Source organism: Elgaria multicarinata, chromosome 9 (assembly GCF_023053635.1).
Source record: "Elgaria multicarinata webbii isolate HBS135686 ecotype San Diego chromosome 9, rElgMul1.1.pri, whole genome shotgun sequence".
Lineage (NCBI taxonomy): Eukaryota > Metazoa > Chordata > Lepidosauria > Squamata > Anguidae > Elgaria > Elgaria multicarinata.
Genome location: NC_086179.1, coordinates 42,571,644 through 42,594,384, shown reverse-complemented (window position 1 = coordinate 42,594,384; position 22,741 = coordinate 42,571,644). Strand labels below are relative to the sequence as shown.

The 22,741-nt window shown below is 41.3% G+C and overlaps 1 long non-coding RNA gene across 1 annotated transcript in view; it reads left to right on the top strand.

Annotated features, from left to right (window-relative positions):
* Positions 1-21,807: 21,807 nt before the first annotated feature.
* Positions 21,808-22,741, top strand: part of LOC134404104 (uncharacterized) — a 67,396-nt gene continuing 66,462 nt past the window's right edge. Inside the window, exon 1 of the long non-coding RNA XR_010025847.1 lies at positions 21,808-22,056. This is a non-coding gene — a long non-coding RNA (uncharacterized LOC134404104). The remainder of the gene's footprint in view (positions 22,057-22,741) is intronic.

The following is a 22,741-nucleotide window of genomic DNA, read 5'->3' as shown; positions in this document are numbered from 1 at the left end:
AGTCTTCTCCAGGAATTTATCTAACCCCCTTTTAAAGCCACCCAAATTGGTGGCCATCATTACATCTTGTGGTAGTAAATTCCACACATGCACTGTATTTAGATGACTAAATATAGAAGTCTAATAACTCAACATAAATAATAAATGGGTTGTATTATTATTATTATTATTATTATTATTATTATTATTATTATTATTATTATTATTACTACTACACCAGTTCTGGAAAAGCTTCTGCATTGGCAAACAACCAGCAGATAAGAATTGCTCTGCTTTAGGGCAGTTATTGTGAATGGTGTTTTCCATATATTTGCTTGTCAGCGAGGTGATTTTGGGCTGTCTATACATTTGACGGTTTGACATAGCAGGTCTTTTAGGCCTTAGCTAGACCGGGCTTTATCATGGGGCGAACCCCGGGAATGTCCCTGTGCATCAACATGACACACAGGGGATCCTGGGATCAGGTAGGGATCATCCCTCCCTTGCCCCGGGATAGAGCCCTCCCCTTTGGGCCCGCTTTTTCCGTGGTCCCGGGCTGAGCCTGAGACAGCAGAATGTGTGGCCCATTGCCGTGGTTTGACCCGGCTCTGTGCACAGACGCAGCGCTCCTCAGGAGTGCTGCACTCATCGGGGTTAGGTTGGGGGGAGCAGGGAAAGTAGTTATTTTTTTTTAAAAAAAACTTACCTTTAGCACACAAGCGTTCATGTGCTCTGTCCTCTTTAAAAAATAAATAAAATGGCGGGCGCAACGCCTCTCTTCCTGAGTTCGTCATGCCTCACGTGTAAACGGAGGAGGGATCTCGCATTAATCACAACGTGAGATCTTCCCTCCTCCATCGTGGACTATAAGGTAAGTCTAGCTAAGGCCTCAGATATGCAGAGCCCAAGGAAATTTGAGATTTATATCAACATTTTGGATTGAGCCCATTAAAAAAAAGAGGGTGCTCACACCAAATGAAGTTGTATCTAGGAGCCACCACAGGACTTGATATCAGAATACCTGTGGGAAATCATGTACTTTCAGTGCTAGGAGTTCTGTAATTAACTTCTGGTCTGTTTCCAGGGACAATTCAAAGTGCTGGTTATCACCTATACAGCCCTATACAGCTCGGGTCCAGGTTATCTGAAAGACTGTATTCTCCCTTACGAGCCTGCCTGTGCTCTGAAACCTGAGGTCTTTCTCTCAGTCCCAACAACATCCCAGGTATGCCTGGTGGGTACACGGGAGACGGCCTTCTCGGTGGCTGCTCCAAAGCTCTGGAACTCTCTTCCTAGGGAGGCTAGGCTGGCTCCCCCTGTGCTACACTTTTGGAAGCAGGCAACAACTTTTTTTGTTCTGGCAGGCTTTTGGAACTACTCTGGACTTGTGTTAATGTATTGGATTTTTTAGTTTTATTTTTAATCTGTTACTGGGTTTTTTTAAAATATTTTTTTTAAATTTTTTTACTGCACTACAAATTTAACTTTTGTAAAATAGAATTTTATATTTATATGTTTTAATTGTACATGTTTTAATCTAGTAAACTGCCTTGAGTCCCAGTACTGGGGAAAATGTGGGGTATAAATACACTACTACTACTACTAAACTTAAATCCCATTCATTTCAATGGGTCTTCTCTAAATAGGACTAACATAACATTGGATAAAACTGAGTCTTTCAGTGAGTCAAGCTAATTATCTCAAAGACGGTTTGCATATTCCAAAGAAGAAGCGAAGGAAGCAATATGAAAATGAGTACTTCCCACATCTCTGGGACCTAACTGAAGATGGAAGATGTGTATATTTGCTATGAGAAATGTACTTCTGGTCCCTCAATCTGGAGAATGCATATTTAACAGAAAAGTGATCTAGAAGTTGTATAAATAATTGATAAATAAATGTAGAAGACAAGAAATGTAAGAAGAGACAGTAGAATTCATCCACGTTTCCTTTTCACCACTTCTTCGGAATATCCAAAGTCTGTCCGTCTTATATGGACTCAGCTTCCATGGACTGACACTTATTGTGATTCCAGCTAGAGATGGTTTGGTGGGAAGCAAAAGAACAACAAACATACTCCCAAGTACTCGCTTGTGACACAGTATGATGTAGGCTGCATAGGAAAAAGCAGCACTGAAAAGATAAAAATAAAAATACATTTAGGGCTCAAACCTATGCACGTTTAGATAGAGAAAAGTCCTATAACTCAGCATTTTCCAGCCAGCGTGTTTACACTGGCTGGCTGGAAAATGCTGGGAGTTGTAGGCCTTTTTTTTCTGACTACACGTGCATAGGATTGTGCTCTTACTGTAGTAATTGCTTATACCATCAGATGCATAGATTGCTTAAGTTGAATCTGTAGGTAGATGTGCCTTGCATTTTGGACAATTTGTTGAGCTTGGTGGCCTCTTGGCACCTTCCAGCTTTATGATTCTAGACTGAGGGCCTTGCTAGACCTGCCGGATAATCCGGCCGGGAGTCGGGGCGACGGCGCACTGCAACTAGCGCGCGCCATCGCCCTTTTCCACATGTAAGACGCGACGGGGCAAGGGGAAGCCACGTCGCGTCCACCATTTTATTTAAAACTTAAAGGGCTATGTGCGCAGGAGCGCACCGCCGCCAGACAAGGTAAGTTTTTTTTAAAATAAATATAGGGTGCCCCGCTCCCGCTGCCCCTGATTTCCCCCCAATTCCTGATGCCCCCCCTGCCCGCTCGCTCGTCCGTCCTCCCCTTCCCCGATGCCTGATGCCCTGTCCTTCTTTCCCCCCTTCCCCCTTCCCCGATGCCTTGTCCTTCTTTCCCCCCTTCCCCGATGTCCTGTCCTTCTTTCCCCCATCCCACTTCCCCGATGCCTGATGCCCTGTCCTTTCCCCCCTTCCCCCTTCTCCGATGCCCTGTCCTTCTTCCCCCCCCTCCTGCTGGGTCTAGCCTTTCCCCCAGCCCCTATCTCCCCCCGTGATTCCCCCCCCCCCCGGCCCGATGGGGTCAATTGTTACGTTCAAATTTCCCCTGTCTTATTCTCGTCAATCCTCCCTTTCATCAGCTTCTGTTCCTAAAATAAATACATATTAATTTCTCCATCCATCCAATTCATAGCTAAATTAATTGGGATAGAAAATGTTAATGAAAAGTTATATTTTCAAAATGATAATCACTTTTTTATACTCCATACTTGGAGACTCTAATATTTAGTTTTTCTTTAAAAATAATGAAAGATATCTTTTTTGCTTAGTTCCAAACGAAAGAATATTTCTGCTTATGGGAGTGGGGGTATTATTGCTTTATTAGAAGGCAGCTGAATACAGAACCTCAAGGTTGAACTACGCATTCCAGAGAAATAGCAACAGAGGATGAACCCTGTGGGTGGGACTATTTCACAAAGCAGAGAAAAGGGAGGCTTGAGTGCCCCCAGAAAATACTACTACTTGTGGCAGGAACTAGACAGATTCTGGAAGTATGTGAGAGATGGAATAGTGTGGCCTGGGGCACCCAAGGGCCATGCTAACCAACTTCCCATGCATTGAAGGCTCCAGCACACTGAAAAGAAAGCCACATCATATAAGATGGTCACATCCTCTTTTACAGAGGACAGTCCTCTATTTGAAGGACTGTGAGTCAGGTTTAAAGATAAAGAACCCTCAGAAGAAAGGCTTGGCCTCAAAGTTGCCATCAACAGCACCTGGACAGCAGATTGAGCACAGCACAGAGGTCACTTGGTCACTGTCTTCCTTCCATACTATGGTGAGATGTACTGATTTATATTTAAATGATAATAATGTTTTCTAAATGAGTAGCTAAACATATAAATTAGAATATGCAAATATTATGCAAAAGACAACTCTTTTCTCCTTTTTTTTTTTTTTTTTGGCGATGCATTTCCTCTTTTTTGGTGATTTGTAAGTGGGCTCCCTTACCTCACCACTTCCTTGGCACTCCAGAGGTATCAGCACAGAAGGGGCAAGGCTCTGTGTGGTGATGTGGATCCAAGGGAGTGATGACATTAGTGTCAAGCTCAAGCTGTGCCCCATTCATGAGTATGTAGAGGAATATGGAGAGCATGTCGTCTGGCTGGCCACTCTGGGAAACAGAATATATCAACCTTCGGTCTGATTCAGCAAGGCTCTTCTTACATTCTTATGAATGTGTGTGAAAATTCGACATCATTTTTGAGAACTGGAGTTGATTTGTCAGTGGCAGTGGCTTTCCTCTCTCTCTCTTTCTCTTTCTTTCTTTCTTTCTTTCTTTCTTTCTTTCTTTCTTTCTTTCTTTCACAATGTTGGTTTGACACCAAAGCAAGTGGCTTCAGCGAGATCTAGCATTGATCCACTGTGTGTGTCAGTGGCAGGGGAAATGAGGTGGGTGGGAATGCAGCCACCAAGAGGTGGCTACTGATATGGCCTCTAGTACCTTCTGCTTGTGGTGACAGAAGACCAATGAAAGAAAAGGCAGCAAAAATAGCTCCTTTGCAAACACCATGAAGAGTTTAGCCCCACCCACCCAAATCATGTAAAAAATTCTCCCCTCAAATGTTGCAAGGGATATTTGGTGTCCCTTTCACAGACACCCTCCCCCCTTTCCTCCCCCCTTTCCCATCCAATAAATCTATGCTTATTTCTGAATCTTAGAACTCAAGGCTGCCTGGAAATTATATTTTCCAACCTGGAACACTTTCCTGCTAATCATGAATAGGGTTCAACAATCTTGCTCACCTATCTTGCCACAGTCATAGGCCAGCCAGACTCGAGTGTGAGATGAACCCGAGGCTTCCTCCCAACCCTGGAAGTACAGAGGGGGAGGGATGAGCCCCACCCTCTCACCAGCCCTAAACATGAACAGAAGCATGCTATTTGTTTAGCAGCATCAGCGTCACTTTTAATTTGTATGCCGCCTTTCTACACAAGATACCTACCCAAAGTGGCTCACAACACAACTACAACATGACAATAACAAACCAAACAATTAATTTCGCTGAAACTAATATGACATTTAAAATTAATTACAAAATAGGCCATTAAGACACAGTATCAAGTTATATTAATCAGTAATGTATAAGCCAAAGAGAAATACACCAGTCCTTTCTGATGCATTGAGACATTAACAATCACAGAACCAATAATCGCTCCCCGCCCCCAAGGACCAGATACAGGAAACGGCAACCAGGATTCTTACAGCCTTTAGCCTCTGATCAATCCCATTCCACACACACTCTCTCTTATTCTGGTGCAATTTATATGGCTCCAGCAGAGATGGGGGAGGGGGGACAATTTGCTGGAAGTGCCGAAATGAACTTCTGCTTCTCCTCTCTGGCTCTGAACTGAACAGGGACAGTGCAGGAGCATTGGAGGTTGGAGCTCCCACAATCCAGCAGAAGCAGATAAAGCCCATAAGCCTCTGCCAGGAGAAGGACGATGGACAGTTATCTCTGTGCAGGGCTGGTCCTACCATTGGATTGGGCTAAGTAGCTGCCTCAATTGGCAGATCCTGGGGTCTGGAGAACAATGTTGAGGTGTTGGGGGACAAAGGTGAATGTGCCCCACACAGCCTGCCCAGTGCTTAGCATTCAAGTAAGATTTGATTGTCAGTCTGTTTAACTTCTGTACATGGAACTGAGGGTGTCATCTTATCCTTTGCCTCAGCCAGCAAAATGTCGTCAACCAGCCCTGTTTCTGTGTCTGTTGGGGTTGGAGCTCCAACCAGATGACAGGCACAGAAGCATTGAAAGCCTGTGTGCCATCACATTACCAACTCTGAGCAAGAGGATAGTGGAGGTTTGGAGAGGAGTTTGAGCACTACTGCCTGGCAGGAGTAGAAGCGGTGAAAGCCTACACACCTACACACATACAGGAGAGGGATGGTGGAGGTGCTGAGGCTTACCTGTGAGCCTCTGGCTTGCTTGGAGCTCCAGTCACCCAGCAGAGGCAGCGAAAAAACATATGCCTATACCATCCCATACCAGCTCTGAGCTGGAGAAGAATGGCAGAGCAGCTTCTGTGTATTCCTGCCCTTGTGATGCATGTCCAAAATGCAGCATGAAATGAGGAACAACCCTTGCAACTGCGTATTTTTCCTTGGTCACCAAGGCCAGCCAACTTCAGAACTTGAGTTCTCATCATAATTCAGGGTTGTGTAGGCAGAGAGAGCCTACACATCTTGATGGTGAGGAAAAATCACCATCAACATGCTGCAAGGTTATCCAGGTTTTAGTTATTCACAAGTGGGACCAGCAACAAAATATTGCAGTCTGAAATGCTCTTGCTTAATATTCCAGCCAGACATGGCTTTTTCTAGGATAATCCATTCGATTACCACCCTCCCCCTTTCAAATTTTCTATTTCCCTCCCTCCAATAGTCAGCCAGCATTCCATGGCCATGTTTGGAAGGGTCCCGTCTTAGATTTTTCCCTAATTTGTTTTGGTACTTCTGCAAATCTTGGGGGTTTCCCTCAGCATGCTGATACCTCCCTTGCTTCATGTTCATGGATTATGCCGTTTTAGCTACATTAAAGATTCACACCTGGAGAATAACTTCTCTATTAGTATATAGGATGTTTTCTAGTGTTCCAACCCTGGCAGTGATGAAATATTCTAGACCTTGGTTCAAATGAAGTTATGGACATAATAATTGGCAAGGAGAGAAAACTTCCCAGAAATTATACTTAAAAAAAAGAAGAAAAAGAATGTAGGTGGCAAAAAAAAAAGTTGTTTCCAAAAAAATTGTGAACATGTGTTGAGATAAGGGATTAAAAAGATGTGTGGAAAGGAGGCAGAAGGGAATTTGAAATATGTTTGCAGAAATATGTTAAGCAGAGTGTGAGCATGTTGAGAGGGGGCAAATTATTTCGGGGGTGGGGGGAATCTTACAATTATTGTATTTATCATTTTACTTTTATTTCTAGTGCAAATCCCAGTCATATGCATTCAGGTCAAACTTCTATATATGAAGTGTTTTGATAGAAAATCTTAATGATTAAAATTGTACTTATGAATGTTGCTGCAACTGGCTTTCTTATGGCCAACTCAGCTTTGTAGCTACAACGGAATGCCTTACCTTGCTTACCCACTTCCATATACTTTGGGGAGGCTGTAATTTAGTGGTAGAGCACATGCTTTGTATGCGGAAGATCCCAGGTTCACACCCTGGCATCTCCAGGTACAGCAGGAGAAGGCCCCTCTCTGGAAATCCCAAACAGCCACTACCAGTCAATGTAGACAAGTGGTGGGCCAAAACCCCACCTACCCTTTTGCAACCTTTTGGTTTCTCCACAGTTCTTCTTCTGCCTTTTTCACAGGAGATGTTGAGAATTTTGAAGGATGTTCTCTGGGTACAGGGCTTCAGCGCTCACCTTACTGTAAGGAGGTGGCCAAGGGGTTCATGTGTGTGCTTAGTTTTACCATTTTTAACGCATTCTGGTTTTGCACCCTGTCTAGCTGTTTGCGTTTTATGAAAAGCCCCATAGAGGACTGGGACAGGAGCTACACTACTGCTTTAAAATTGTTTATAATAGTAGTGACAACAGTTGGGGCCCAGGACACACTTTGTATGCAGTTTTAAAACCGTTTTCAAAGTGTCATATCCTGCTTGATGCAGATCTGACCTTAAGCAGGGCTTCCTCCCTTGGTCTTTCCAGTGCTGCTGCCTGCTTAGTGCCTGGAAGCAGATTGAGGAGGTTGTTGTTGTTAAAACTACTACTACTACTACTACTACTACTACTACTCACTCAGTTTTCAAGCACTCAGCAGGCTGTTTCCTGGTTTTCCCCAGGAACATGGACTTTGTTCCATGAGGCTTCCTCCAAAGTAAAGCTTCATAGCATTGTAGCTATTTTATTCTTTTTTTATTTCGCACATTAAAGCAAACAGAAATTCTTAACTTGTACTCATTTAAAGTCACTGTCAGACATTTTTTCCTAAAACAGGGGTTTAGAAAAGCAATGAACATTGTAAAATATTGCTCACTGGGCGTTAGAGTTAAACAAATGGCACTGGCTTTAATTACACAGCACTTAATTGCAAACTGCCAGGAGGTGAAGCTATTGATGAATATAACTCAAATGGACATCAATTCTGCTTGTTGTAGGGGATGTCCTTCAATTGGCAAATTGTGTTTTCTGTGGCAAGAGGAGCTACTCTGTCTGAAGTTTGGCCCAGACTTTGTGTATGGACTGTTTTAGGCGACCAGCATAATATATGTACAGCTCTCATTTGGCCAATGACTAACTGACCTTCTAATCCTAGGGCAAGCGGTACCATAGGCTCTCCAAATATTGTGCTTTTGGGGTTGGTACATTCTTTCAGTGCTATCAGGCATCACTAGGAAAAAAGCTTTAAACTAATTCCGTAATTCCCTAGCCCCTGCACCTATCCTTCTGAAACTTTCCAGGTTTCTTGTCTGGAGATGCTTCTGTGAGGTATGTTATTTTCATACAAATTGCCCAAACAACCACAGAGGGAGGAAAGGGGATGTTCACACTTCCACATAAACTGGCATTTCTGAGGTATTTCACTTTTCTTTCTTAGGAACACCTCTATGCTGTCATTTTCAGAAAAATGATCCACAAGGAACATAGAGGGATAGTGTGTCCCTCAAAATGTAACGGCTGCGGGCTGCTCTTGCATAAAAAAAAATACATGCACCTATTTATCTGAAACTTCATCTGAAACTCCTCAATTCACACTCGGCCAATCTTGGCTGATTCAATTCCAGTACAAGCATGTGAATAGGATTCCTTTGTGGTGTGCTAAGGCCTCTACAACCAGGCCAAAATAATTTTGCTCAAGGTTATTCACATGCTATTGCAACCTGGTGGCTATGCAATCAGGCAAAATTCCTGGGCAGCCCAAAGTTTGTGTTAAATGGCAGCAGCTGTTATCATGGTGTTAGTGTTTATCTGGTGACCATTTCAGATTATTTTCCTCATCCACCAAGGTGACTTTCCATTCAATCATTCTCCCATCCCAGCACTGCTGAACGATATTCATATCAAAGTATTGGCACTATGTACAAAGCTATTGGATTCTCTTATACTTTTGGTGAAGAATTATGTGTTATGTGTACTATGACTTCAACATGAGATCTGGACTGAACATAAGAAGAGCCATGCTGGATCAGACCAAGGGTCCATCTAGTCCAGTGTTCTGTTCAGTGGCCATCCAGCTCTTGACCAGGAATTCACAAGCAGGACATGAGTGCAACAGCACCCTCCCAATCATGTCCCCCAGCAACTAGTGTACATAGGCTTAATGTCTCTGATATTGGAGGTGGCACATAGCCATCAGTACTAGTAGCCTTCTCCTCCAGGAATTTATCCAACCATCAAAAGCCATCCAAATTGGTGGCCATCATTACATCTCGTGGTAGCGAATTCCATAGTTTAACTATGGGCTGTGTGAAGAAGTCCTTCCTTTTATCTGCCCAGAATTTCCCATTAATCAGGATCATGGGATGACCCCAGGTTCTAGTATTATGTGAGAGGGAGAAAATCTCTCCATATCCACTTTCTCCATACCATGTATAATTTTGTACACCTCTAGCATGTCTCCCCTTACTCTCCTTTTTCCAAGCTGAACAATCACAGCTGTTGTAATCTTCCCTCATAGGGCAGTTGCTCCAGCCCATTGATCATTTTAGTCGCATTTTCCTGCACTTTTTCCAACTCTACAATATCCTTAGCTGCAGTGGCCAGAACTGTACACAGCATTCTGAGTGTGGTCACACCATAGATTTGTATAAGGGCAGTTTGATATTAGTAGTTTTATTCTCAATTCCTTTCCTAATTAAGCCTAACCTAGAGTTTTCCCTTTTTACAGCAGCCGCTCATTGGGTGGACATTTTCATCGAGCTGTCCACACAACGCCAAGATCTCTTTCTTAGCCAGTCACTGCTAACTCAGATCCCATCAGGTTATCCTTGAAGTTGGGATTTTTTGCCCCAGTGTGCACCACTTTACCCTTGCCTCATTGAACCTCACTGATACAACCCTGAAGCTCAGCTCTCAATGCCATATGGAAATTGCATTATAAAACGAAATTGCATAGGCCCAGGGTTAACTGAGCAGGAAGCTACTCAGGAAGGAATGACTCCCATGATCCCTTATGAAGCTCCAGTTTGTAAATAATATGCATATCTGCATTTTTATGTTTATTTGTAGCAGTCTTAGTAGGAATTAAGAACATGTGGCAACACACATTAAAACAGATATCTGTAGCTCTGTGTTGAAAAAGAGCAGGATGTTTAGCCCTGCTTCCAAAATGGTGCTGCTCCTTGTGCACTCCACTATTGCCATAACTAAAATGGGGTGACTCCTGTAGTTGTGGAGGCTCCATGCATGACGTAGAGCCCTGCATAATCATGGCTTTATCGGAGAGGGAGCCTCTGATTAAAGGACACTTGCCATTTCAGACGTTATGCCGAATACAGCGACAGCAGGGGTGAAAGGAGGAGCATGACTTTATGGGTGGAGCCAAACGTGTTTATGGATGAGCTATTTAAAATAAACCACATACGAAAAAAGCAAAACCAGAAGTTTTCCGTTTGGAACTTTTACATACTCACCAAAGGATGCTGCACGATAGTCTGCTCTCAGATCTGTCTCCATGTTCATTTCTGTACTATTCTGAGCCATTCTTCCATATTACAGATTAAGGATGCAATGCTATGCATGTTTAGACTGAAAAAAGTCCTACAACTATCAGCATTTGCCAGCCATCCTGGCTGGGGAATGCTGGGAGTTGTATGACTTCTTTTTCCTTTCTAATCATTCATAGCATTGAGCCCTGAGATATATTAACAATTGATATAATTTGCAGGGTATTCCAAACAAATATTCTTGCTTTTGATAGTATGCAAAGGGTAGGACTGGATTACCTTTAATGTCCTTAATAGCCATAATATTTTATGATTCCAATATTACCTGGAAGGGATTCTTGCTCAGAGTTTGAATTTTCATGTAGAAGTCCTTGTCTCCAAAGTTTGTATTTTGAATTTCAAAAATATAGAGAGAAATTCATTCCTGTGGATTTTCCAAAAATGTTTAGAATAATTAATGTATGTTTATTTGTCAGTTTATTTCTATTCAAAGTAGTCTCTTCTCTCAGATAATACCATGATGTATGCAAATTTGAAGAATAATATGTCTCCATTTTCACACCCCACTACTGGCATGTTTTTGTTGCACAACTCAAATCCTGAATAGTATTTCCTTGTTTTAGATGGCTGTTTAGGATCTATGTCCTTGAAATGTCTGGTATGGCTGTTGGTGGGCCAAATTTATATTTGGCTACACTGTGTATTTTTGTTTATGATATGAGTGTAATGTATATGAGTGTAGAAGCATATATATTTTATATATATATATATATATATATATATATATATATATATATGACATTAGCTTGTCAAGATGTGTTATTTGTCTGTGGGATAAATGAATACATGCTTAAAATGAGTAAAATAACTCAAATACAGACGGACTTTTTATTCTACCGTTTTCCCCTAGAGGATTTGAAACCAATTTAGGGTGTCTGTTGCAGCTGACCTTTGAAAGAATAAATTAGGTTTTTCAAGTCTTCTCAGATGTGTAGCCAAAAGGGAGCTGTCTAGTTACATGCATTTTTAAACATCTGCTAGCAGAATCTAAGATCAAAATGCAAAATCTTTGGCTCAGTGATTGTCCCTTGAGGAACTGGGAAATCTCTGAACTTGTAAAGGAAAAATAGGAGCCCTTTCAGAAATACAGTATTTTCTGCACAGAAAACTCATTTTCTTTCTACATCGACTATTTCAAGCATACCATTGAACAAATAACATTGTTATGCAATAAAGAAGCAAACATGTGGAAGCTCAGCTGTGTGTTTTGTTTTATCAAGGAAAAATAGAATGTGCACCATGTAAGCTTAGTTCATTTACTTATTGCAGTGGAAGCTGGTGGTTCTTATATCAGTGGGGTGATGAATCCACTCCAGGTTTCAGTCAGAACTCTAAAGTTGCTACCCAAGGCACCTTGGGTACCTCCTTTAGAATTCTGACTGGTTCTGACTAAGACCCGGAGCAGATTCACTGCCCCACTGACATCAGCGCCACCAGCCTCCACTGTGTTATTGCATACCACCCTTCCTCCAAGGTCTTCTGCACAAAGGTTTGCCATTTTATCCTCATATCAACTTCTCAAGTAGGTTGGTTTGAAAACTCGTAACAGGCCCAAGTCTAGTCAATAAGCTTTATAGCTGAGCATGGAGATGAACTTGAATCATCTTGGTTTAAGTCTCCTATTCACTGTACTATTGAATCAATATATTTTACCACAGTGGTGTTGAAATATTGGGGAAATTATGATGTAATTTGCTATATACCCTGGTTTTTCACCAATATATACCAAGGCTGCACAACTTATGTCTGGGGCCTGTATGCAGCCCCCAAAGCCTTTATTGTGGCGCCTAAAGTGCCCTGAACATCTCCCCGCCTCCGCTGCCACCAAATTCCCTCCCCTATAGTCCTGCTATAGATTGCTCTTTCCTCACTGACTCTCCACTTCTCCCAACGATCCTCCTGCAGCTACCAGCAAGGAAAGAGCAATCTCTCTCAGGATGGCTGATGTGTGTACACGCATATGTGTATGTGTGCGGCCCGACCCCTAAGCCGGCTGAAAACCTCAAGGCTCAAAACCTTGTGCATCCTTGATATCTATTGTATTCTCAGGTCATTTCAGTGTCTAAAGATTTCCTCGTCACGAGACTAAGGAAGGCTTTAAAAGTTCATTTATCACACCAAAGATACGTTTCTTGTCTGCTAAACGTTTTGTATCGCACAGCATGCATTTCTAGTCATTTGAAGCAGTGCACCAGCAGAACGCACCTGAAAACTCTAATATCATAATACTTACTTGAAGCGAGTCTTATAGGATAATTCTGTTTATACATTTTGTGACAAGCATGAAAGCAGTACTTTCCACTTGGAAAGCTATGTGGTGCCAACCATGTTTACCCAGCGTTAGTGCAATTTATTCTTCTAAAAGCACACTTTCAAGAATGTTATTGGTGTCTACGACACCACATAGCAGGGAGCCCAACCCCATTCCTAACCTGCCTTTTCTTCTTCTTCTTATTATTATTTATTTATATAGCACCATCAATGTACATGGTGCTGTACAGATGTTGTGCAATTGTCCCTAAAATGTACTGTTACCCCACAGTAGTATTACTAATGTACTATTGCTGGGGGGGGGGGCAATATACCAGCCTTAGCGCAAGGACAAATCTGTGCACTTCTACCAGAGTTGGGACACTTAAGCCAATCCTATGGGCTGGTTCATTGCTGGTTCAACAGTTCATAGAATCTGGCAGTAAAGACTCATGACATTGTATGTCATGTGCTGAAAATGGGAGCCTCTTGCTGTAACTTGATTGCATGAAGCTTTTGCCACGGGCTGCTTTGTACTCAGTTCATCTGCTATCATCAGTGTGGCAGGAAATGTCACAAATATGAAGCTCAGTACTATCTTGGGGCCCATAAACACAAAACTGGCTCTGCATGGAGTCTACTTTAATGGCTCCCTGGGCTGTGAAGGCTGGTGACCCTGATTTTGGTCAGGCTGTGAATCCATTCTGGGTTTTAGTCTGAACTATTTTGGGCCAGGGTTCAGTACCTTCGATGGTTCTGACTGAAAATCAGAATGGATTCAAAGCACCACCAAAATGGGAGCCGCTGGGCAATGTAGAGAAAAATGCAAACCACGGCACTTTAACATGGAGAGTCACTGTTGTAAAATTGCCTCTACAACTACCCATCTTCAATACAAAAGTGTAAGAGTATATTATGCATTTAACATTATTTTCAATTTAGTGTGGTTGTTGCTTTTACATTCTTTTTTAAAAATATGTTTTATTATTGATTTTGTTGTATTTGTTTTTATTATGTATGTTGCCCTGAGAGCTTTAGCTATAGGGCAACTCCTAAATTGAATGAATGAATAATTGAATATTTTTAATATAATTCTCAGAAGAAAGACTTACCCTGCTAGGGGAAAAGTGCAACTTGGATCAGACTTGGATCAAATGCTGGCTCTCATAGATTTACACCAGGGTTGAGCAACTTGTACTCCTCCAGATGTTTTGGCTACCACTCCCATCAATCCTTACCATTGGCTTTGTTGGCTGAGTGATGGGAGTCATAGAGGAGAACATCTGGAAGGCTACAAGTTGCCGTACTCTGATTTACACAAAACCAATGTGGGAACGAGTGGAAGTTATCTCAACACATGGGGTGGTGACAACAGGTGATCCCTGAGAAGGTTCTGTGAGGATATCACTGATGTGAATATCATTAATGCTGTACTGAAAATTTATCCCCCCCTTTTTTGACCGCTCTCATCCAATTTGATAGAAAAGAAATTCCTTTTTTAAAAAAATCAAAGGAGAAGAATAATTTGATACATTTCTTATGGGTGGAATGTGGGTTCTTGTGCTTACTTGAGTAACAAGGTAACTGAGAGTGTGTGAATGTCCTGTCTTTCATTGTACAATCCTCTCTCTAGGGGTGTGCAACCTCCCCAGCTTCCTGCATTTCAGTTCATGTATTAACTTCTCCACCAGGTGGTGGGTTTTTCCCCCCCAGATCAGGACCCACGGACAGTGGGTTACAGACATCTTTTAAAAACCACAGCACACTTAGCTACCTTGCAGTGATAAGCTCAAAAACGTCACCAAACGTAATTCAAAAGAAATTCTAAAACTGCCCTCAGGTTGAGATTAAAAAAGAACACACACAAAAAAAACAGTGTAGGGGAAGAAAACGCAGGAAACTGGAGTACAGCTGTCAGCAGAACATTAGCATGTCCTTGGATAGATTTACCTTACCCTAGAGCTAAGATGTGTTTCCCTTTTCTCAATTTCACCTGTATTTGGAACCATCTTTTCCCAGAATGCTAAGTTCCCATGAAGTAGAATAAGACAACTTCTTGTAGCTTGGCTTTGGCAATTAGCTTTGGTTTATTTTTCTGAAACAGAAAATGTAAGGCGAAACATTTGCAAATTTCAGATACAGCCATCTTTCCGTGACAGTGAAATTATAATGAAAATACATAACGTTTTTAATACATAAACCTGGTTCACTAGATACAATGGGCTAAATATATAGAAAGATTCCTGGCAAATGCAACAGGTTTTAGTCTTAGGTAATTGGTACTTAGATTCCCATCCCTCCCATTTCTGTGCCTTATGCCACATTTTTCTCTATTTCTGTATATTTATATCCTTTCTTTCAGTCCACCAATCACCCTCAAAGCACTAGTGGATTCTGACTTTCCTGTCTTCTTTTAAGTGCTTCCTGAAGAATGACTTCAAAAGCAAGTAAACGAAGCCTATTGAGGTTCCTCAACCACTCTTGCTAGCCAAACTCATTGTCCAGTTCTTCCCTTTTCAGTACCCACTACTCTTAACCTCTTCCAGACATCTCTGTTGTGACTGAAAGTCCCCTGAGTAGCAACAGTGCTATATTTGAATTTGTAGTATGAGAAACATATTACTGATGGGAGGTAGCTTAGCCCATCATTAGATCTAGGTGGCCCTTCCCTCTTCTTGCAATTGCACAGTGTGAAGTGCATAATAGTTTTAAGAGTGGCTGCAGGTGGGACAATGATTGTCCCACTGCTAAATACACTGATTAAAATAGGCTCAGGTCCTCCTTCCACATCTGCAGTCTTATACTATTGCCAGATATCTGCCCAATTGTTGCCCCAGTGTGCTCTTCTGAGCCCTTGAAATGGAGGTTAATCAGTTGCTGATTTGGCAGGAAGCAGCTTTGCCAAAACCTTTCCTTGAAGGATGTTCTATCAACTTTGATAGCTACAGTGCCAGGGAGAATATGAACATAAGGGTTTGCCTGCCAGTTTTAGCTCTGCTGTGATTGAACAAATTAGTTAAATGTGAGTTACATCTTGTCACACAACTTGTAAAGGCAAAGGAATCTTTGGCTCAATACCTTATAGCTATAGGGGGAAAGTGAAGATCTTTTTGTTTATGCAGGCCTTTGAAATTGCACATATAGTCTGAGGTTCTTTTAAATCGGTGTGTTTAATTTTCAGGAGCCCTGAATCTTGAAATTATTGAAATTATTTTCAATGCAAAACTTCTTTTAAAAAATTGTATTGATATTGTTGTCTTTTGTAAACCACCTAGAGAACTTTATGTTATGGGGTGGCATCGAAATGATGCAAATAAATAAATAATACAAACCCATAGCTTTTATATATCGACTTTTTTCTCTTTGTATCTCATTTTAACATGGATGGGTCCTACCTGGGAATGTTTGAGGAATTTGATCTTTTCAAATACTGATGCAAAGCTGATCTGCGGGATAATGTGCAAATCTGAATATAATTTTTCTGTGGATTTTGCACTTCTTCAAATTTTGCAGTGCCTTTCTTACCTCAAAAGCATACCAAAATGCATATTTTAGAAGAAAATCTTTAGAAAACATTTAGAATATTTAGAAAGTAGTTAGAACATATTTTTCTTTGTGATCAAATGTGATTATGAATGCATATTTTATGAGAAAAGACATTCAAATGCATATTTAAATACAAATCTCTGTAGATGTTTTTCTGTGAAATTCTCAGAATAATGCAGACAGTTCAGAACAGACTCACATGCAAAACTGACATGGTCATCCATCTATCTATCCCTAGTCCTACAAGGATTTGTAAATGTTTGAGACAGAATTACAATTTGAGTAAGGATGACCACAGTCTAAGAAGATGGCCAATGGTTAAAGAATTAAAACGTTTACTGGGCTTGTAAATAGATTTTATCATGACACAATGCCAGATTTCCATTGTGAATATAAACCTGGTTTAATACTCGTCGATGTAAATCTAACTTTGAGGTTCTTCAGAGTGAATGAAATAAAGTTTTGTGAAGGTGCTGGGAATTTTCTGTTAGAGATCAATCAGAGTGATTCTAAAGTTCCTTTGAGTTCAATGGGACATTCTCCCCATACATCAGTTCAGCCTTAATGCCCTAAGAGAGCAACGGCTTTTAAATTATGAAATGGAATCCGTCTCATTGATACCACTTCTGAATTTGCAGTGTAGACAGATACCAAGCAATTTGATTTTCTACCTATGCTAGGTTATTCCTGGAGTTCATCTGCTGTGGATTGTCAGAAGTCACGTAAATGTCCAGGCTTCTATGAGCAAATGTCATCCACCTATCATTGTTTTTCCCTTCTGCCTAGTCAATATATTTGTTGTGTAAATCGGTCCCACGAGGCCCTGCATTGGGCTATTTAGAAATCACTTATGTGATATTTAAAAATATTGCTATTGTTTCTCAGCCTACTTACAGAATCCTTGACGCCTTCCCTGTGGTGGTATAGTTAACTCTCTTCCCAGGGAAGCTAGACTGGCTCCCTCCTTGATGTGCTTTAGGAGGCAGGCAAAGGCTTTTTTGTTCCAGTAGGCCTTTGGCAAATAATTGGGACCTCTGTCTGTGGCTGGGTGAGAGGGAATAGCACCAATGGAAGTTGGGTTTTAAATTTTAAATTTGGAAACAATAAAACGTTCATTGTATATCAACCACAGCACCAGAGCTTGTCTCTCCTTTCTCTCCGACCTCTGTCTGTGCCAAGGACTTTTAAAATTGTCATTTTAAATGTTTTAATACTGGAATATATTTAATATATTTTTAATTTTGTATATTTCTATTTATAGGTTTTAAATGTATATGTTTTAAATTTTGTAATGCTGCCTTGAGGCCCAGCATTGGACAAAAGGTGGGATATAATAATAATAATAATAATAATAATAATAATAATAATAATACATTATAACAACAACAACAACAACAAAAGAACAGCTTCAAATAGGCTGTATTCCAGGAAGAGTCCAGAACATAATCTGGATCTGGAACATTATACCACAATGTTCCCTGCTGCTCCATGATGAAGCAGTTCACAGCATGGTTTTTGTACCCTTTTACTAGTGCATATTTTACTATTTCCTAATTTCCTACTGCTACCTGAAATCAGAAAAATGATCAGGAGCTGTCTGAGGAATCTTGGGTTTGTCTGTTTGTCTACTGAAAGCATTAGCATATCAGCATCAGTTACCTAGGGAGGTTGTGGGCTCTCCCACACTAGAGGCCTTCAAGAGGCAGCTGGACAAGCATCTGTCGGGGATGCTTTAGGGTGGATTCCTGCATTGAGCAGGGGGTTGGACTCGATGGCCTTGTAGGCCCCTTCCAACTCTGCTATTCTATGATTCTATGATATCAGGGAAATAAACAGAAAAAAACCCTCTCTTATAAAAATAGCTTTAATGGCAATGGATTTTTATTTTATATTGGACAGACCACAAAATAATTGTTTTTACAGCAAAGATCATGGACTTGTAGTAATGAGTTTCTGAGAAGAGATGTGCCTGTATCTCTTAGTTCTTTACTGTGAATCCAAGGGACAGCTTTCCGTATGATATTGAAAGCTGTGCAAGAGAAATTCCACACCCCATCCTCCCCAATGCAGTCCTCTGTACACCCTGAAAAGCATATCTTGAAGATTGGGGGACCCTGAATTCTCCTTACTCCCTCCCACATTAACCCCCACCCCCAATCCCAGGCCTTTTCTGAGGAGTCCCAAAACCCTCAAGAGAGGATTTTCAAAGGGGCTCCCGGGTGCTGCAGTGATCCCCTTTGTGCAGGCAACCTTGCAATCATGCTGCATTGGATACATACAATTTGGCACTTGAGCGTTTATTTATTTATTTATTGCATTTCTATGCCACCCAATAGCCAAAGCAGTAGAGCGCATCAAAGCAGTCTCCATGGGTATGTTTCCCCTGCCCGCTATATTTTGCACTGGTCCAATTCAACTTTGCCTCTGTGGTCTGGCTCTGTTCTTGCTATATTTACAGATGCTGGCTCTGTTCTTGCTATATTTACAAGCAGGAGTAGCTTGCGGAAAAGCCCAGGATGGTTGTAGTAGTGGGTGTGGATTTCATGGGACATTTGGATAGCAATGCACCTAATGCCTCCTCAAAACTGTCATCTGATGTGCCCTTATAGCCAGTAATGTCACTGAAACTTATCTGGTTGGAATACAAATTTGCCTAGTTCATAATGCTCAGGTGCCGCACAAATCAAACACTATCTCCATCAAAAGCTTAGAATTGAAAGCTAGTTTCTGCACATATGCAGAATGCACTTTTTAAACTTAAAATCCACTTTTAGTCCAACTCTTCTATACCAATCAGAACTTGCATAAACCTAAGCTAATGCTTCCTCAAATTGTTGTTGCCAATACTGCTGTTGATTTGGAAAGTTGGTGAGTCAGTCCAGCAATACTCACACATCTTGTGGGGTGTGTCGGAGAACGTGCAGGTTCTGAACATTTCAGAGCACATTCTGGAATACTTTTAAACCCAATTGGCCAGTAGCATAAAAGATAGGCTTATGTTACAAGTGGTGCTATCTTGTCCATGTTTTCACGCTCTCTTCAGCTTATAGCAAGTCCAAAAAGAGTCAAAAGTTCCAGATGCCTCATTCCATGCAAATTACAGCAGTAATTGATGACTCATTTCCATATCACCAGGAGTTTTCTGTCACTAAATAAAATGCTGCTTGCAAACTAGTCCACAAAGTTTGGTAGTCCACAACATTTTTTGCTAGTTTACATAAGCAACCCTAAGTTAGGCACATATTTGTGATCTAAAGGAAAAGAAAAGACAGAGACAGAACCAATTTTGTGAAGCTTTCTTCCCAGGTCAGCTGGTGGTAACTCTCAAGTTGCCACAAGCGACCAGGGGGGCTGTCTATATGCTCTGGACGATACGATGCAGCAGCCACCAGGGAGCTTTTTGGAGAAGCTCTGCATTTTAAAAGTCAGGGACTTTTCAGGATGGAGCGAGGCAAATATGGGCCTTCTGCCATCTAACCTTGCTGCATCCTTGATGCAGAGGCATTCCTGGGTGGATGGTGACCCCTGATTGTTTGCCGTCCTCCTGGGCAGAGGGAAAGGGATGGGCCGATGAGCTAATGGCCACCAGAACGCTCCCGCACTGCATTCAGCATGGGGAGCGTAACAACAGCAAAAGCGCCGGGTTTTGGAAAAAGTGGCGGCAACCTGGCACCGTCAAGGCAGCCCCCAAGCAAGTAGCAATTTTTAATGTATACATTAAAGCCTTTCCACATGTTATGCTTAAAACAGTGCCTGCACTTGCCTTGTTTCTAAATCGATGAAAGTTATATTGATTAGAAAGTCGCTTTAAAAATAGCGTTCTTCTACTTTCTATCCTGTGCTAACAATACTCAAAAGTGATGTATTTGCAACTAGACAAAGGATGAAATTCTACCCACACATATTTGGGAATAAGCCCTATTGAACTCAGTGGTATATACTCCTGGATAAAATTCATTGGATTGGACTGTTCACCACAGATGCAAAATTCTTTTCTGTGACATGTTTGATTAAGTCAGAAGGCTTTTGCAGCTTTCATTAGCTGAAACATTCAAGACCTGAACTGACAATGACATGGAGAATAGCTTAATTTAGAATAAGCTTGAAACGAATAATAATAAAAAAGCATACTGTGATGAAAATTAATCAAGGGAATATCAAGTCAACACTTTAATGTGGGCTTAATTGTGTTTGGCAGAATGGGTGTTCTTGTGTTTTTAGCGGTTACATCTTAACACATGCGTCTCCAATAGTTCAGTTCACAAACTGTGTATTCGAAGGTTCCCCCACTCAGATGTGAACTTCTGCTTTGAAAGTGGGCCCCATTTTGAGCCTTCTTTGAGCTGGATCTGAGTTGACTCTGCTCCTGCTGCTACCCAACATTCCCAATTCCTGCCAGCTCCCAGCTTTTCTCCAGCAAAAAAAAAAAAAAAAAAAAAAGAAAAGAAAAGAAAAGAAAAGAAGAAAAAAAGGGGGGGAGTGTGGAGAAGGGAAGGAAGAGATGGCAATGAGTAGCAGGGTAGGTTTACTACTGTAGAGGAGAGGACTCACAAGAGCTCACCTTAATTGGAAATGAAGTGTGCAGAGCTTCACTTCCTGCCAGGGATTGTAACGTTTGTATTTTTTCAAATGAAGTATATCAAATAGGGTGACCATATGAAAAGGAGGACTGTATCTTTAACAGTTGCATAGAAAAGGGAATTTCAGCAGATGTTGTTTGTATATATGGGGAACCTGGTGAAATTCCCTCTTCATCACAACAGTTAAAGATGCAGGAGCAGAGTGACCAGATTTAAAAGAGGGCAGGGCAGCTGCAGCTTTAACTGTTGTGATGAAGAAGAAATTTCACCAGCTTCCCCATACTTACAAATGACACCTGCTGAAATTTCCTTTTCAATACAACTGTTAAAGATACAGGAGCCCTGTCCTCCTTTTCATATGGTCACCCTAGTATATCATTTCCAGCTAATGAGGAGATTGTTGGGCCTCTCCTGTTGTTTGATATTATGATTACATTTATATCCCACCTTTTTCCTTTTAGAAGCCCAAGGCAACTAACATGGTCCTCCTCTCCATTTTACTCTTGCAACAACCCTGTGAGGTAAATTAGGCTCAGTGACTTCAGTGAGCTTCATGGCCAAGTGGAGACTAGAACCAGGATCTCCTGAAACCCAGTCCAATACTCTAAGCACTACACCACACTGTCTCTCAGTTACCTTGTCCTCCTTTCTATAAGCTTTATTTTTTTGCTTGGGAAAAGCAGGAGGGACTGGCAGGCAATAGGGGAGCTGTACTTTACCCATTTGTGGGTGTGGGAGCAGGCTAGCTGTGGCAGGGGGCGAGGGCTCGCTTCTCGCTCAGACTTTTCCAAACAAGAATGTCACATTTGTGCTGGAAAACAGTCTTTATCCCTTAATATTTTCCAGATTTGCTAAGAAAGAAAGAAGGTTATCAGAAATAATCTCTCTCACACACACCTTGTCTTTTCACTCTGCAGAAACTACAGGTTTATTGAGCGACTCATCGATCCTCCCAAAGTGAATCCGCTCAGAGCAGAATGGCTGTAGGAAATCTGTTCAGATATGGCCATTGATGGCAATGCAGAACGGGACTGCTTCCTTTAAGATTTAATACAGGTGGGTTGAAAATGTTGGGAACATAACTCATTATTGATTTTTCATTAATGTTTGACAAGTAGAGTTTAAGGGAGTAATACAACAGGTACCCTTGATACAAAAGATTATATGAAATAAATGTCACGGTGAAAACCTCTGTAGTATACTAACCAACAGCCCAATCCTATACAAATTTACTAAGAAGGAAGTTCCATTGAGCAAAAAAACATGCATAAGACTTTCAGCTCTAGACTTTAAGACAAGCTGGTGCCCTCCAGATTTGTTGGACTACAACTTTCAGCATTCCTGACCATTGCTCATGTTGACAGGGGCTGATGAGAGTTGACGCTCAAAACATCAGGAGGGCACCGTGTTTTCTTAAACTCTAGGACTGAAAGTCTTGTGCATGTTTTCTTGCTTTTAGAGGTTCAAAGCAGAAAAGAAATGGGTTTTAAAAGTCATTTCCTGTAATAGCACTTATATTTCAATGTTAATATTTTCTAAATAATTGTTTAGATATGTTTAAATAAAGAATTGTACGGATTTCCCACATATTCCAATATGTAGTAAAGCAGAGAGGCTACATACACATGTCTTGTATGTAGACAGTTCAAGGTGTGGTACTTTGCATCTGTTGACAATGGAGGGTTCAAGCACTCTGAGAAACTTTTGCTCCAGAAAACTGAAAACTTCTGGGAGGGTCTCA